This window comes from Buteo buteo, chromosome 27, assembly GCF_964188355.1.
Source record: "Buteo buteo chromosome 27, bButBut1.hap1.1, whole genome shotgun sequence".
In the NCBI taxonomy this organism is placed as follows: domain Eukaryota; kingdom Metazoa; phylum Chordata; class Aves; order Accipitriformes; family Accipitridae; genus Buteo; species Buteo buteo.
In genome coordinates, this window is record NC_134197.1 from 4096724 (window position 1) to 4114591 (window position 17868).

At 45.9% G+C, this 17868-nt stretch overlaps 1 long non-coding RNA gene across 1 annotated transcript; it reads right to left on the minus strand.

Annotated features, from left to right (window-relative positions):
• Positions 1–390: 390 nt before the first annotated feature.
• LOC142045408 (uncharacterized) lies at positions 391–8770 on the minus strand. Its single transcript, XR_012654584.1, has 2 exons — positions 8333–8770; positions 391–1170 (listed from the first exon to the last, which is right to left on the minus strand). It is a non-coding gene; the product is annotated as an uncharacterized LOC142045408 (long non-coding RNA).
• Positions 8771–17868: the final 9098 nt, after the last annotated feature.

Sequence of the window (17868 nt, forward strand, 5' to 3'; positions counted from 1 at the left end):
CAAGTGAACAAAAAGATCAAATCTTGCCAGCTGAGTTCTCTGCCAGGGAGGGGGGTGTTTGTGCCTCCTTCAGGCATATCACGGAGTCTCCTGTCCCCCAGGCTTGCTGGGAAGATCACCCACATGGATTCTCAAACCGCCCCTCGTGTGCGTTGTCCCATGCCTCTCCCTCGCGCTCGGGGGTAGCTTCCTGTGAACGCCCACGGAATGATTCCTTCTCCCCCTGCACATCCCTGACGAGATGCCGACGGAAAGGCTGACAGCAGCTAGGCAGCTGGTGGGCAATGGCCAGAGTCCATTTGCCCATCAGCTCTGCCTTGTTTCGTTGCTTCTCGGCAGACTTGTACCTGCCGGTTGTCCCCATCTGGCACTTACACACTCAAGTCCCTGCAGCATAGAAATCAGCTTTTTATTCTATTTGTAAAGCACAGAATGCAAGGACTTTGATGCCATCTAGTTACTATGTTTATCCTCCTAAAACCAGAGGTAGGGAAAGTGTTGTTATGTTGATTGTTTTCCAGATACAGAAATTATGTTCAAGGCAGGGTAAGTGATTTGATAAAGGTTTCGGGAAATCTGTGAACACTGTCAGAACAGGGTCTGTTTCTCCTGGATCTCAAACCAATACCTGAAGCACGAGTCCATCCTTCCCTCCAGAAAGTACTTAGAACAAGTCTGTTTCCCTAAAGTGCTGAGGCATTACGTAAAATAAATTGGCTTGCTCTGTGCAGGGCCAGGTACAATGGGTTTCTAAATTAAATCCTTCTAAATGGAATTTGTAAGACAGGTGTGAGGGAAGATACCTACAGGCTGGAAAGCTTAATCAGAAGTGAAAGTTGCTGAATGATCCAGACATAGTCATTTTAGCAAGAATCACGTGGCGTTGCTGCAAAACAGCAACAAAATGGCTGTTGTTTTAATGATCCCATGCAACCTGCTGTGCCCACTTTTCAGAAGTACTCAGGCACTGCGTCACCATGTTCCTGTGGCCTGCCGCGGTGACAGAAGTGGCCAAGTGTCCTAGGGCCCTCTGTGGTCCTGGGCTATGGCTTTTCCATCCAGCTCCCACAGGTAAAATGCCTTGTGACGGCTGAGAGGCATTTCATCTCCACAGTGTTCCTCTGGAAATGACACATGGGGGGAAGCACACATTCAGCATCAGGACAAAAGCTACAAAATAAGCAGAAAGAGAGGAAGTTTAATAATTAATCAGAGCTCGAAGTGCTGTCAAGTTTCTCCTCCTCCCTCCCTATGGGGACACAGAGCCATCACCAAAGATTAGAACTGATTGACTGACCAGGTCGGGGCAGAGAAGATGTGACAATAATGCAGTTTTCCAGTAATCGGCAGAGAGTAAGAAAAATCGTAGTGCCCAGCATCCTGTGTGATGAACAGGTACCATATATCCATCATGCACTGTGCTGGGACCAGGCTAGCTGAACGTAAGCTCTCAAGCACAGGACAGTCAGAATAGAGGCTTGACTCCCTTTGATAGGACCATGCAAAGCCAAACCTGTCCAGCTTTCAGAGCATGGCGTTAGAATCTCCTAGAAGACAATTTACGGATCTCTTCCTCCACCCTCCCTCCTCTGTAGCTAGTTCCTGTTCCCTTGCTATGAAAAGTTTGGTTGTCTTCTCCTTTTTCTGCTGAATCTTTCCACGGCAGTTAGCTGCCATGGTGATAGAAGTTACAGAAATTAGTAAGAAGAAGAGTCATAATTAACAATTGACTGACAGTCCCATCTGACCTAAGACAGTAGCTGAAAGCTACCTCCCACTTCAATCTGCTTGCCACAGAACAGCCAGGAACATGCAGATTTGTTAGCCAAGGTGATTTGGCTATTTGGCTATATTCCTACAGTAGCTGTCCTCAGCTGATTTGGTGCTCACAGCATCGGTGAGGATGTGTCACCATTGCCCTCTTCTGGATCGGCAACCAAGTCCGCTCCAAAGCTTGGGAGATGTCACCGTCTTGTGATGGCAACGTGTGGTGACTCCAAGGGGACTGTTTCATAGGCGACCACTGGTACCTCATGCAGGTGCTTTGCATTATTTCATTCAAAGAGCTTCAAGTTCTTCTGCATTTCTCCTTCCAGCATGGTGACTACACTGCAGTGCAGATTTACAGCAGATAGTGGATTGAAATGGATGGAGAAAGTAGAAAAACTTTACCACTAAATATATGGCTAATTCAAGATCTTTGTGAATGTGTACCACTACTACATAAAAGGTCGGTGGTTCAAAACCTCCTGGGAACAGCGGGATTTCAGGTTCAAATGAAAGGAGATGTGTGGTTAAGCTGAGAACTCCTTGCCACAGGGTGTTGAAGAGGCTAAAAATGTATATGAACTTCAGGGGAATCTAGAAAAGTTTGTGGAAGAGAAATTCACTGAAGGTTACTGATTACATAGAACTTCTAACCATTTATATAAGTTATATTTCCAAATGAAATACATATTTATGGAAGAAAAGTCTTCCTAGGCACCCTCTTTGGGGCTATACATAAGACAGGATACTGAATCAACCCTTTGCCGGCCCAGTATAAGCACACTTCTGTTGTGATGAATATGGAAAAGCACACAGGTCTAATCAGGGGTCAGGTCCTCAGCTTCTGCCTCAAGGTTTTATTCAGCTTGAGGCAGGCGGGGACTCAGTAACTGCTTAGCGACACACTTGGGACCTGGCCCACCATCAAGCTCTTGAGACCTGGTGTTTTTGTAATGCAGAAAATTAAGCAGAAACTGCACTGTTTTATATGAGGAAGAAAGTTAGCTAGACTCAACAAAGCACATTATTACTTATGGACTGAGCAAGGCAATTTTTCACACTCAGCTGGAAAGTATTTCTCCACTTGTCTGTCTGCTGGAGTACGTGCAATATGGTAACACGGAGCACCAAACCTAACTGACACTGGAAATTATGGGGCTGTTGTCAGCATCCAAGGACTGAAAATAGGCAGCAAATAGGAAACTGGTGAGGAGTTTCAGCAGCTTGACCCAGCTCCGTAATGGACTTCAGAGTCAAGAGCAGGTTGATGACAGCTGTTAATCCCTGAAAGCAAAACCCAGCCTTCCTCTCAGGTCTGCCTGTGTTCCCTACTCTTTGAATAATGTATCAACTCCCAAACAGGGAAAAAATGCATGGGTGAAAGGAAAGATGGGGGGAATGATGAGCCCCTGACAGCAGGAGAGAAGTCGGGATAATGATGGGTGAGAGAGGCAGAGGATGCATGGAGTGCCTGGCACATGGAAGGAGAATGGTGGATACTGGGTGACTGAGGACTAGTGGGGACATAGTAGGAGGGCACATATATACCTGAGTCAAGTATATAGGGGAAAGGATGGCACACAGACCTCTTGATTCAAGGGATGGATCAGAGGGATGTAGGGTGTCTCCGGTATTGATCTGGCAGACTGGCACTATCCAGAAAAGTAAGAATGGAAAGCAAAGTACTCCTAGTTCAGTGCAGCCAGTCCCAGCATGAAGCCCTAAGTCTGACCAGTGGGACAGAAGGGACAAAACTACAGCTGAGATATCTCAACACCATCTCCAAGGGGTCTCTGCCAAGTGAAGACCCAGGCACTGTACTCAGACGTCTAGAGAAGAACTTGAGACGGAGCTGTTCTCTGTCATTTGTCAAGGGTGATAAATGGGATACAGTACAAGTAGCACACAACACACATAAAAGATCCTCTGTAGGGTGTGGATGATAGAGTGCCTGGCAGATAGATCAGGGACTAGAAATGAGGATTCCTGACCCCTGTTTAAACTTTGGCACACACAAATTTACGTTGGACAAAAGATCCTCTTTAGGGTCTGGATGATAGAGTGCCTGGCAGATATATCAGGGACTAAAAGTCAGGATTCCTGACCCCCGTTTAAACTTTGGCACACACAAATTTACATTGGACAAAAGACACACTCTGTTCCAGTTCCCTGCTTTCCAGCAAGTCTAACAGTCATCGCCTGCCCTAGCAAAATAGCATTCTCCATTCATGTTTGGGGAGCTCCTGGATAGCAGAAACTGTGCAAGTGCAGAGCTCTATCTCTTCAGCACCCTGCAAGAGCATACCAGCAACATTTAACCTCCCCTTAAATCCGGTGGCAGGTCACAACGATTGTCGGGTCTCGCATGTGTGTGACTGTGAGTCACCCAGTATTACTGATCTTCATATTAATCTATTGTTGTAAATGACTTGGAGCTGCCTACAGATAATCCTTCAGAATACAGAACAATGGAGAACCTGCACATCTGAAGAAAGCCTCCTCTGCATGGCAACTTATTGCCATCGTAACCAGTATAAACAAGAGCAATTAAGACAATTTCAGAGCATCACCTCCTCCCTCTGGGGTCTTAATGAGAGCACGCTCAGAAGGGGGCTGGAGCAGAAGCAAGCAAGGGCTGGGAGTTAACTTGTGTGGGAAAAGAAGGGTAGAAGAGTTATGGATTCAGAGGATTGCTTCCTCTCCACCCCATAGCGTAAGGCAAAGAGCAAGTAGGGGGGGAGATTCAATCATCAGCTCTGTGGTAGATAGAAAAGGCTCAGAGAAGCAGAGCTTTTCTGCTGCCTAACCCTCACAGCAGGTGTCAGGACCCTGCAGAAGTTGTTGCTGACATACCCAGGTAACTAGGAGTAGCTGGAACGGGTGAGCGCCACGGGCATCACTCAGAAGTGTAACAGGGTTCAGAGTCATAACTCTTGGTAGAAAACAGGGTTGGATCGGACTGATGGCCTTCTAGAAGCAAGGTGTTAAGGAAGAAGCTTGTCTAAAGGTGATGATTATCTATCCCAGAAAATAAAGACAAGCCTCAACACAGTGCTGTTGGATTAGTATATAGGTTGTTTCTGCATGCTCCTTAAAGCTTTGCTATATGCTAGTGATCTACGAGCATTCAGATGACTGAAAGGCTGTTTGTGGGTGGCTATGCAGTAAGGAGAGAAGGAAAATTCAGAAGCTCTCCTATGAGGAAACTGCCAGGAGATGAGAGCTTACGTATTAGAGGGGCTGACCTGTATAAATACTCCAGGGAAGGAAGGGAGATGGCTTCTATCAGCTTGGTGATGACACCTCTTCTTTTGGCAATCTGGCCCCTTGCAATGGAGATGAAGTGGATGGGGCTATACAGCAGAGCTTTCGTTAAGGTTTCGTATGATCTAATACTGCAGGAACTACGTGATTTTCAATTGACTTTTCTCAGATTGAAGGCATAAGTCAGAAACTAGGTTCCTGCATTGTCACAGTGTATAAATAGCCCTGGTGGAAGCATAACAGGAGCTTGGTTAGGTTTTATCCAGTACAGCAAATGATATATCATGGACTCGAATATTTTGAGGCCAGACAGGACCACCCACCTGGTCTGATACCCTATATATAAAAAGCCATAGGATTTTATCCAGCTACTCTTGCAACAAGCTCACTAGCTTCTGTTTAATGTGTGTGGCATGACAGCTACCCATGCCTCTGGTGGATCACAGAACTCACCCTACAGCCAAAATGGTTCTTTCCATTCTCTGCAGAGACAATCTTTCCCTTTTAACTTGAAATTTGCTATCACAGATTTGATTGTCTGCTTAAAAAAAAAAAAGAAGAAATGTGGCGCATTAACTTGCAGAGAGAAGAGAGGAGCTAAATCTGAGACCTCTTATCTGAATCTTCTTGATGCCTAAGTGCTGGATAATTAGAATTGCTGTCTGAGCCAAGAACGCTGTTTTGCTCAGATCTTGCTAACCTCATATAGTCTTCTCCTTTCTGCTTTTCTAGCACAGCAGAACCCTGGTTCTAGGATCTCAGAAGATACATGAAATCTGACCTTCAACGGAGAGAGATCCTACAGAAACTTCCTATAAACCAGCAGGAGATTAGTGCTTTGCAAAATGAGAAACCCACTCTCTCTGGAGTCAAGAACTGTTCAGAAGTAAAGGCGTCACTCAGCCAAGCCACATGGACCAACTCTGCCTTAGCTAAGACTTTTGACAACCATAGTTTAAGGCCCCCCTTGGCCAAAGGACTTCCTATATTCAGGTGGGTATTTAGGAGGGATGTGTGAAATAGTCACGTTGTTGTTAATAGCAGTTTGGGAAAGTGGGGCTATCATCTGCTGTGGTCCTCCTTGTCTTGTGCTGGTTCTACATGCATCAGATTGGATAGGTGGACAGAGCTGGGTCCACCTGCAAAGACATATATGAGTGTATGAAGAGGAATAGCCATGAGCGGTTGCTGATATTCAAGATAAGACAGTTTTCCCCACGGATATCTTGTTTAGGTACTGCCTGGAGGGGAACTAGTGATGACTCAGCAATTCTGAACATCAGCTTACATATTTAGGAACCTCATGTCAAATGCCTTCTAAAAAATAGCAAAAAGGCCATTTGACAGAGAAAAATGGGGAGATGTAGACAGCTGAATCTATTCTCCACCACTGACTCACCAAGGGACATAGAGCAAGTCACCTTATTTCTCCATGATTCAAATACTCCCTTGTAAAATGAGGCCAACAGAAAAGCAGGTACAGCATTTTCTGTAGCACCCTGATTTGTACCTGCTGATGTGTGTGTCTGGGTGGGCTGGGTTGCACCGGAGTTTTCAGTTCAGAAGAAAGACCTTAGAGAGACATCAGTGTTTGTTAACCCATGTTTATAATGTTCTGACATCTGGAGGGGCAGAGCAGAATCATTATGGTTAGGATGATGACCACTGTTTCCCTTATTAAGAGGAAATTAAAAATAGGAAGTGGTTATAATTATCATTTTGGACACCACTCCAGTGGCATCACTCTCAACACGCTGTTGGGATTATAATATGATGGCAAAGTGAATGTCATCCTACAATCCCTTTTTTCACTGCAACACAAGTGTGAGCCAGTAAGATCCCTGCTATCTCCTTCCCTGACATCCAGCCATGCATTTCCCAATATGGCTAGTTCTCCCTTTCTGAGGTCCATTGTAACATTAACAAAGGCAGCCAAGTGGTATTCTTAACATCCAAATGATGGAAGGGGACACAGAAGAAAAAACCCAGCATCTCTAGAGATGAAAACAATCAGCTTGCACCATTCCAGAGGGGAAGAGAAGAATTTCCCAGGTAAAGATTTATCACCGTCCCCGTCTCCTGCTCTAAGGTGAGGTTCTGTTGCCCATTCCAAGCTCACCGGTTTTGCTTGCTACTCCATGCAAGGAAGAGAGAACCTGCCTTTGGAAACTGATAACCTTTTCCTGCATGGAAAACCAAACGAACGCACTTTGTTTGGGAACGGCTTGCGCTGGGATTCATAATAAGCCATCGTCAACGTGACAGACCTTGTTATTGACTTGGAGCCAAATCTTGAGGTCCTTGCCTGAAGGATCAGAAGGATTTGACCCCAGGACTGTTATTAGCCTTGACATCACCAGCTCCTGACATGGGATAGTTTTCCAGTGAACTTGCTTGAGAATGTTTAGAAATGTCAAGTGGCTGAGCCACGAGGACACAAGAACGAGAAGGTGTCAGATTCGCCCAATTGAACGGGAGAATTTCAGTCCTCCCCCTTGCTCTTGTTGGCGATGGCAGCCCTGCTGACAACGTATGTCAGGGTTACACTGCGTTATCGGACCTTCTCTCAGCCCAGGCATCCTTTGTCAGCGCAGTCCACGTGTGAGATCTCTGCTAAGTGAGACCAATGGCTCAGAGACCCGCAAGAGCACTTTTTCAGTGCTAATTGTATTGTGGTGGATGGAACTTGTACCAAACCTGTTTAAACAGAGGATGGACACTGTGTAAGCTGGGCAGGAGCCTACAAGTTCTGGTTGTGGTGTGGCAGCATTTTGCCAGAGGATACCTGGTGTCACGTCACACTAACTGACAGCTTTGAGGGTGAGAAGGAGAAGGGCAGAGGAGACTAAAGAAGCCAGAAAGCTGTAGGCACCGACATACTGCTCTTGAGGTGCAGCAATCTCCACACATTTCCTCTTACTTCATAGAGGCAAGACACCTGTGTTTGACCTCTAGCGGAGGAAAGGCTGTGTGTTAGTTAAAACCTCTGGCCAAACTCCTTCTCCATGCTGGGAACGGCTACCGCTCTCTCTCTAATACTTGCAGAAACACTCAGCTCACCACAGTTTAAATCAAGCTTCTCAACAACCTTTTCCATTCTCCATTGTCTTCACTGTGTTCAGTGCTGCCAACTTTCCTTGTGTACATCCACAGCCTCAATTATACAGTAGATCTTACTGCTGTGCTCACAGACTCCAGCTACCATTCTGGTTGCTGACACTAGTCAAGGTCTAACAGGATCTACCATTCATGCCTCCAAAAGACTTATACCATCAAGATGCCATTATCGAGTGATACTCACATTGTATTATGCAGCTAAAATCAGTTCCAACAAAACCAATAAAGGGTCAGAATTGGTATCGATCATGTATCCTCCCATCTATCTTGCCATCTCTCCACAATTTCCATAATCCTTGAGAGCACCACTTGTTACCCTGCTGCAGGAACTCATCCAAAATGCTTTAAGATCCCTAAATTAATCATGGAGGATTCACCTTCCCTTCCATCAGGGAAAACAAAAGCTTGAAATTCAAGGGGAGGGCTGAAATCTACTCGGCTGATTGGCTGGAGGATGCCTTCTCGCCCACACGTCCTGCTCGGTAACATTTCCAAATATTTTTGAGCAAGCTGAAAACAATTGTGTTGGAGGGGCAGAGAAGGCCTGCTAATACCCTATCGGTTTCACATTCTTAGGAGAGTTCCCAGCCCACCGATCTGCCGTCCTATATCAGGCAATGAGCCTTCAGCTGGAAACTCTACCCTGGCTCTACCTATTGTCCAATGTTTTCCTTCCTGCCAGATGATTGGAATTGCACCAGTTGTTAATTTTACACCTGCTGTTTGTGAATATCCCTGGGTGACCTTTCCGACAACAGCTAGCACAGGGGATTTCTCGGTGGAGAGATGCACATGCATGCACGCGGGAGCAGATAGAAAGGGAACAGGAAGGGGCCTCCCGATGAATGATGAGGGATTAAAATAGCTCTTGTTGGGGCCATGGTGGGATATTGGACAGCAGGAATGATGAAGCGGATGTTTAAAACAGAATGAAGTGTCGACCTAAGCACAGAGGGCAAACTAGTGTTATCAGATCCCTTCCTCTTTCCAGCTGTCTCCTTGTGCCCAGTTGGCTGAGCGATGCCACCCCCAGAGCTTCTTACAAAAGAAGAATGTCTCCCTGAGATGCTGAAGCCAAGGTCTGGAAAGTCTGAAAACTTTTTCATTTGGGAATCTGAAAGGAATATCTGCCCTACGGCCCCATTCATCTCTTCCTTACCTTGGTGTAGCTGACCTTAATGCCATCTCTGGAAGGTATTAATCACCCCAAGAGGGATGTGTCAGTACAGCACGAACAGGAAAAGCCATTGGCTTCACAGTCCTGAATTCTAGCTGGTCTGAGGAAGTCACAGGTGCTCAGATATCACTGTGACCAGCTTTAATACTCAGATTAGGTTAAACAGATCTAGCCCACATTAGAACTGCTGCATTAAGAGCACTCTGGTTATTAAAAATGATTTATGGGACCAGAGATGGATCAGAGGAGAAAGTGGCCATGGGCTGTAGCCAGGTCACCTCGACATTTCCTACAGCAAGCTGGTACTTGGCTGTAGAAAGCGGAGCTAGTACACTTGTAGGAGCAGGAGATGGCACATTTCCCTGTGAGGGAATACTGAATATTGGATAAGTATCTCGACACAGTGGTGGATGACTGCTGAGTGGTAGCAGATGTTTGGGAACAGGCAAGCCTGACCCTTGCAGGGGAGAAATCACTGATGTGGGTATCACACAATTCTGTGTGTACAGAGCTTAGCCACAGGCCTTCATCCTTCCTGGCACAGCAGTGATCGGAGTGCCAAACAATCCCTCCTCCAGAAATCTCAATTTGGCACAATGCACCCTTTCACCAGAGAACGGCTCTGGCTCAAGAACTGATTCTGTTCAGAGGTGATGGGGCAAATCTCGCTGTTTGCACAGCTCCACTGCCCTCTAACCTGGCCAAGCACAACTCAAACGGAAAAAAGCCTCCTCAGATCTGAATCCCAGGTCCAAACCAAGCTGGAAGAGCCTGGGGCAGCAGCCCCAACTCCTGTAACTTGTCACTACAAGATGAGGGGACCCCTTGCTGTTCTAGATGCCATCCTGCAAGTGAGGCTTTCGCTGCATCTAAGCTAATGATCAGCCGCACTGTATCTTGTGCAGAACAGGAACAACTCTGAGAGTTGGACACTTCCCAAACTGAAGAACAACATCCTGACAATCTAAGCTCCCGCTGTAGTTTTAACCCCAGAAGACATTGCTCACATCTTCTTCTGATGAAGTGTGGAAAACAGGACCGTTTTTTTGCAGAAAGCCTGTCTACAAGCACCAGGTGAATAATCTCAACAGGCATGTGACATGTCTCTCAAAAGAAAGGATGTCCCTGACTAATTGTTTTGCTATGGTGTTCTTGTGATTCCTTCTTCTGAGACTTTCAGGCCAGCAAGCCACCACTTCCTAAATACTCTTGGCCAGAAACTCACTCAAATGCATGGACAGCTGCAAACGGTATGAAGCAATGTGGGCAGCACCGCAAGGGGCCTCTGTGTCACGTATCTCCAAACCCCTGCAGACCAGGGGAACAGTAGTTGTTATCCACCCAAAATGATCCCTCAGCTAAGTGAAACCCGTCTTTGAAGATCTGGGATGGCAGATGAGCTTCTCTCTGCAGCCTCACCGAGATGCTAACAGCCATCTGCAGCTCTGGATTCAGTCCTGTCCTTGGCCAACTCAGTTTAGAAAAGGTTTTGTTTTTCTTGGGCTGGTTTTGTTTACAGCCGCTTGACCGAGGCAGAGAGTTCACCAGCAGCTGAATGCAGCCCAGGCTCTCCCAAGCGTAAGTTCTCCAGTGAAACATCTGGTTACAAGACAAGGTCAAACAGGCCTGAAATGGGAGAGGGCCACAGCCTCTCTCTACAGAGATGCAGCCAGCTGGGAAAAGAACAGGCTTTTCTGGGTATGTTTGAGCATTTGGCTGGGAAAAGGAAAAAGAAAAGGAGAGAAAGAAACAGATACCACAAAAAAAGCCAGGGATCAAGAGGTTGGTTCTTTCATTGGTTAAAAATCAAGACCACCCTAGTTGCCACGTGAGTTGCTGAGTCTTACTTAGCAGGAATTCTAGTTGTTCCCAACTAGACAGAAGGTCTCTTCAAGTCCCTCATTTATACATATTTACCAGTGTATATATATGAATCTCTCTATTCCCCACTATCCTGGAATTACCTCAGATACACATCTCGGGCAGACAACCTTCTTCCCACTCTGTTCTTTCTATTATTTCCCTCTCATAATTGCACTAGAGCTGGAAGGATAAGGACAGACCTGACCTGCAGCACACTGCAAACCTTGATGTCCTAAGTTCCTTGGGACAAGGACCACCCAGTTGCTCTGCGTTTGATGTGCACCTCGCACCACTGGTGCCCAAGTCAATGTCTGGTTGCAATAACAACACAAATAACAACATCGTTCATGAACGGTGCGAGAGCTGCTGAGAACCAAAGAAACTATTCAGGAAGCCTAAAGAATGAATCCTTCCACACAGCCCCAGGGAATGTTAACAGCAAACTAACATTTAGGATTTCCTTGTTTTTAAAAAAAGCTTCATTCCTCAGAACAAGAATCAGGAAAACCCCCATGTGAACCAAATGACCAACCAAGCACACAGAACACCTACCAAGAGAGAAAGTTTATCATGGACACACAGTGGGAACTGTTCGGTGAACTGAGGTTGATTCATGGACTACCAAAAAATAGCGGAAAAGACTAAATTCACGTTATAGTGTTTCTATGGCATAAGCTGACCAGCTGTACTAACGATAATCTTTAGTACATGATTTTCAGAGAGAAACAGGTGAAGAATAATTGAGCATGGGAACAAGCACTGTTTCTGAGCTCTGATGGTTCCTCCTTTAGGGACCTTCACTATATCTCTCAACCTTTTTGTGCTTGAGCATCCTCCTCTAAAAGGATAAGGACAACAGCAGTCACTCACCTACTTCACCGGGTAATGAATGATTCAGATAGCTCTCATCGACCTCTTCAAGTCCTATACACAATATCCGATGTGTCATGCAGCAGTTCGCATCAGCCAGAAAGTTATCGTCTCTTAATGGGACTGAGTTTCAAGAGTGATGGACAGGGCAAAGCCTGTGGAAGGACCTGGCCTCTGAAACTTTTCCCTCTGGCATCTCTCTGTCCAAGCTGGGACTGCTTTGCAGAAGGATCCACTTTCCTGTGGAGGGAAGTACGGAGGGAGGGGGGGACAGCTTGCGCTGAGTGTGTGACTGTCATTGCACTGGGTTATGCTGGAATCCGGACGTCAGGAGCAGAAGCATCTTTTGAGGCACAGCACATCAGCTGCTGCCTTCATGCACCAGAAATAAAGGACTCCAAATCCGAACCTGGAAGCCAACCAAAATACCAGAAGACTGTCATGGTTCGCATGTGCATAATCCGATGCCTAATTTGCATGCACCACTTGTGTATCTTAATCCCAGCTTTCCAGAGGATGCTGTCCCATCCCTGATCCCATCAGCAGATGGACTACATCTGCCCAAATGAAAGCCACAGTTTCACCCTACTCAGATTTTTCCCACCAAACTACTGGATGCAGCTGTTACCCAGGCCCCTGCTTTATGCAGCCTTTGGTCTGAATGCGGAGATTTTCTTTCACAAGCTCGTTACCATTTCAGTCACCCTTCAGGCTGCCTGGACATGAGCAAGCTCTGATCTGGAGTCACTGTGCTCCAATGAATACAATCAGCACTTCTGAGCACACAGTACTGGCTAGCGTTTGCTTCAAAAACTTCTTTGCAATCCTATTAAAAGCCAGCCGTGGGACTTTGCAACTCTTTGCACCTCTCATCCTGTAGGTAGGATCCAATGAAAAGAGATGTTTGCTCTGACCCTTTGGTATCTGCAAATAGTATTGGAGGGATAAAATGGAACCTGGTCCCATGCTTTTCCTAGGAAGTCTGGGCGACAACCCAAGATATATTCCATCCCCTAAATAACAAGAACACACAAGAGTAAATAAGAATAACGAGAGTCACACCTTTATTCCTGAATTAGTGTCTGCCAAAATTGAGACAGTGGCATTAGGAAAAGGTGTATTTGCAAGCCCGCAGACTTAGATTTTCTAGGACAAGCTGAATAGTTTAAGGGTAGGTAAACCCAATTTAGAACACTAAGTATGCACGTGTTGGAACCCATTGTAGAAACTGGGCTTGAGAAGAAACATAGTAAAATATTGATTCACCCTCATCCCTTTCCTTCTCTTCTGTCTTTTCTCTCACAATGGGGAGAGTCTCTCAAGAAAATCTCATCTTATATCTTTCAGCTGTGATAAAATTACCTTCCAGCTGCCTACCCCAAACCTACGTGTGAGAGCATTAAGAGCGGAGTTTTGCTGTAACGTTAAGGGTCAAATAGTTCCTCTCTCCCTCTACTTATATACCTCCTGGTAGGTGGATCCAGGTCATTCCCATCCTCTACTGGGCAAAAGGGTTTCTTTGCTTGTTGAAGTTGTACCAAAGTAGCCAGCAAAGTTTGGCGAGGCGTCCCCTCTCTCTCCTGCCAGGAGGGAGTGAACCACACTGACAAACTGTCTGTGACTAGGGCATTTTTCTTCCTCTTCCTTTAAGCAGAAGTGTTCTGATTAAATTAGTAGGACCGTTCATTTTCTCTGGTGGTCCTTAACTTAATTTTTGTTACTTCTAGCCAGCTTGAAACATCCTTTCCTAGGTAGCGTTCACCACAACTGTCTCAGAAGCCAAACCTGCTGCTTCCCTGCACCCAAGCAACAGAGACACTCCTGTGCAGTCGGATCTGGTATCGGCTGGGGAGCAGGAATGAACCCATCCATCCCACTTCTCTGCAATGAGCTCCTGCTGCCCTCCGGTCCTGGGAGGTGACCGTCCTCCAGCACTGCATCCCAGCTGGGAAATGTTCCTGCCCCTCTTCCCACGGCTCTCATTTAGGGAGCATCATCCCTGAGCCCCTGAGCTGAGAAGCGGGAGTCCTGTGGGTACACCTCCACCGCCTCCCCGTACCAATGGTTTAAGGGTGCTGACTGAAAGCATCCGCTGTGGCTGGGCAGCTGTCCAAGCACGCTGAATGCAAGCTCAGTTGCACTTCCACGGGCTAGGATCACACTCCTGGATTGCCAGCCCTTAGATTGCACTGGGCAAAATACTGAACCAGGGAAACGGTCCTTAAAGCTTGTTCCCTCTCTAGTTATTCACAGCAGGGATAAGTAAGGCCTCATCTATAATCACCTAAAAACATCACATGATTCATGCTCTCACAGTACAACAGCTGAGCACGCTGCAGGATACACAGCAACATACATTGGTGATGCACCATTACACACTTTCCCATCGCAAGCCCTGTTGAAATGCTGCCATCAAATTATTTCAACTGATCAAAGTAGGAAAAAAATAGAATATTAAAGCCCCAGATAACAAATTAATAAGAATAAAAGCATGTAGGTGAGAATTAAGAAGGCATTAACATTCTGATGGCATCTGCTGCCTAAATTAAACTACAGGGAAAAAAAATGAGTTCAGCTGACGCTCAGGATCAGGACAAATAGTTCTCAAATGGAAATTACAGTTTTGAAAATTATGCACCAAAAAAGGATCCAATTTAGGACATTTCTGATTTGTGAAGTTCTTTCTCCAGGTGGGGATCTCAGGCTTGACTGGAGGGCTGGCAACATGATTGGCAAGATGCTGGAGTTGCTTAGTTCCTGCATCCCACAGCAGGACCAAACTGGCCCATAGCCCTGCTGGGCCACTGTCTTGTCACCTCTCCGGTCCCTCTGGGGCTCTGTCCCCTTTTGGAATTGGACCATATGGATATGGCGTGTAAAGCGTGTTTCGTTCATGCGGACACCGACATGGAAAAAGAGTAGGAATTAGGCCTGGATTTTCAAAGGAGCTCAGTGTTAAATTATGTGGATAACTGCATCTGTAATTTACATGAGCAGTTACTGTGACAACTAATAGTGAACGTCATAAGTAACCAGTTGAGCATGTAATGACCTGAGTTATATGCACCATCATGTCCCTTTGGCACACCAAATTAGGTGTGCATATACATTTTGCATGGCCCAAAGGACTTCTACCTCAGCAAAGAGCCTTAATTTCACAGCACAAGCCTGATCTCAGCAGCCTAGCACAGCACAGACAGTTTATGCAATGCAAAGAGCTGGCACAAACTCCATGGCCCAGGTCGGAATGGATCCTCAGACAGTTAATTAATTTTTACTGCTCCTTTGTGAACTGTAAATTACCCTTCATTTCCTAGATTTCTGTCCCATTTTTCGCCTGCCTTTCTCTAGTGAAGCAGTAAAAAGGGAAAAGTGCCAATAATGGGCTCTCGTTGTGATAAAAGCAGCCACGACTCACTCGCACTTTGAACAATGCTCTGCTTATGACCAGAATACAAAGGCAATTGGGTTTCAAGAAACTGTCTAGAGATAATGACTTTTCCTGGAGATGGGAGGATATGAGGAATATTTTAAAAAAAGAGGGGCGCGGCAGAGTGTCTGGTTTTGCAGGACAAACACAACCAAGCTCCTCTCTTGCAGAGGGTTAAAAATAAGATAAATAATCTTCACTTAGAGACCAAGTTCATCAGTATTGCCTGCACAAGAGCAGAGGGAAACTGCTTACAACGCTGAACCGCTAACAGCCTCCCCTTCTCACTCAGACAGGAAAGAAGAGCCTCGCTCCGAGAAAAAGTGACCTTCAGACCACACACACACACACACACCAGAGTCTTGAGAGAGCAGCCCCTGAGCAAACGGTGCCTGGATGGGCGGCTTTTTTTCAATACTGCCGTGACCCTCTTCAAAGACTAGAGCTGCTGATTCTGTTGAATCCAGATAGCAACACCCTGCCAAGGAAAGACCTACTAGTATATACAAACCTGCCAAGACGCGGTTCCAGTGTATGTTCTTTGCTGATGCCACTGTTATCCAAACGTGTTACCTTCAGCAGCACACCTATCAGAGGCAGAAGTAGCTGTAGGGAAGAGACTGTAACACACCTGAGACGAACTTTGCACAGGCTCTGCTGAAATTCAGGACAGCTTCAGCAGGGTGAGAATCACTTCACCCTTCTGTCGGGACACCACTATTTGCATTAAATCTGTGAATAATAAAAAGGTATTACTGGAATTTTTGTGTGGTTGCATCTACCAAATGCCCCTTGAAAGGCTATGGTCACAAGAACGTACGGAAGATCTCCGGGTCCATGCTGTTGGGATGCTGCAGGAATGAGAACACAGCATTGCTGGGGTGCGTTTACGGGGCCTTCAGCATATTAGATACTTACATTGCGAAACACCACATTCTCCAGCTCTGACAGAGCCTCCTTTATCTCAGCTGCAGATTCCTGAGTCGAAATCGCTGCCAGATGACTCTGCACAGTGAGTTAATGGCCACAAAACCTGAGCTCCTCTTGCCTCAAGTCATTTACCCATAGCATCAATGACGTTATCATGTTCAGCCCATATTTACTACAGCTACAAACTGATTCAGAGAAACCTGGAGTACAGGATTAATCATTACTCTTGGGATGTTGAAAATGGATACCAGAACGGACTTCCAAATTAGGTATCTAAAAGTCCTGCATCTCCCAGGAGAGCCCCATTACATCTCCCTACTCGTTCTAATGGAATCTATAGTATGTGAGCACGGCTTTGCCTCCCACAAACCCTCCCTGCATAATTAGCCCCAGCTCAGATTGCTGCTTTCTGTAATGGCTGGAGAACCACTTTCTTCAGGCTACTGAGATGTGAAGAGGAAATGTTTATTGCAAAATGCAAGTCAACCACAGCCAGTGGGTCTGGGCCATGGTGGAGGGATACAGAAATGGCTTCTTCTTCTTTTTTTTGCCTCAGAAATAGAACTCACTAAAAATAGCAGTTCCTCAGGAACAAGACTGCCTGAAAATAGCTGTTTCTCAGGAGCAGGGCTGGCTGCTTCTGAAAGAAGTAGCTATTAATGTATAATTGTCCCTGAGGCTGGTTTCTGAGAAAATGCTGTACATACAGAGGGCTGTAAAGAGATATGTTCATAGGCAGGCAACATAGGCACCCCTCTCTTGTCCTACGAACTCAACAGCTCATGTAAGTGCATTTGGTTCACTAATCTTAGGCACCGTTAGATCCATCACAGCACTGGGAGGTATTTTCCTCTGTACTGGTTAAAGCAGTGCTCTGGGATGCTCTTATTATCTAGAGACCAGTAAATGACAAAGCCTCCATCGCTCTAACCAAACCTACACTGATTCTTCTCCCAGGACTGAGAAAGCCTTAAAATCCAGACCCAGCTTTGAAACTCCAGCACTCTCTCTCTACAGAAGGTCCAAGAACTTTGTTGAATTGCAGGTTGTGCAATCCACTCCCAATTTCCTGCTCTACTCAGCACTTAGAGTTTTTTCACGCAGATGCTACAGGGCAATAAATCTTCTGAAGAATGGCCCTACATTTCTCCCACTATGGTGTTGCCTTATAATGAGGAAAGACAAATTGCTTGTGAGAGTGGTTGATTGGTTGGTTATTCCCTACAATGTCTCACTCATCCCTCTCATATCACCATGGGTTCAACAGCTCATTTCTTCTGTCTTTTTTTTCCTTCCTGGCACAGCCAGCCAATATCTGCACAGAGGCCTTTCTCCTCCTCTTCTTCTCCCCTTAAGGAAATCTCCAGCTGACCAAAAGAAGCAGAGATTATCAAAGGTCCAGAAAAGGCAAATTTTGCAAAGCAGCAGCTTTAAGGAAACGGTTGTGCAG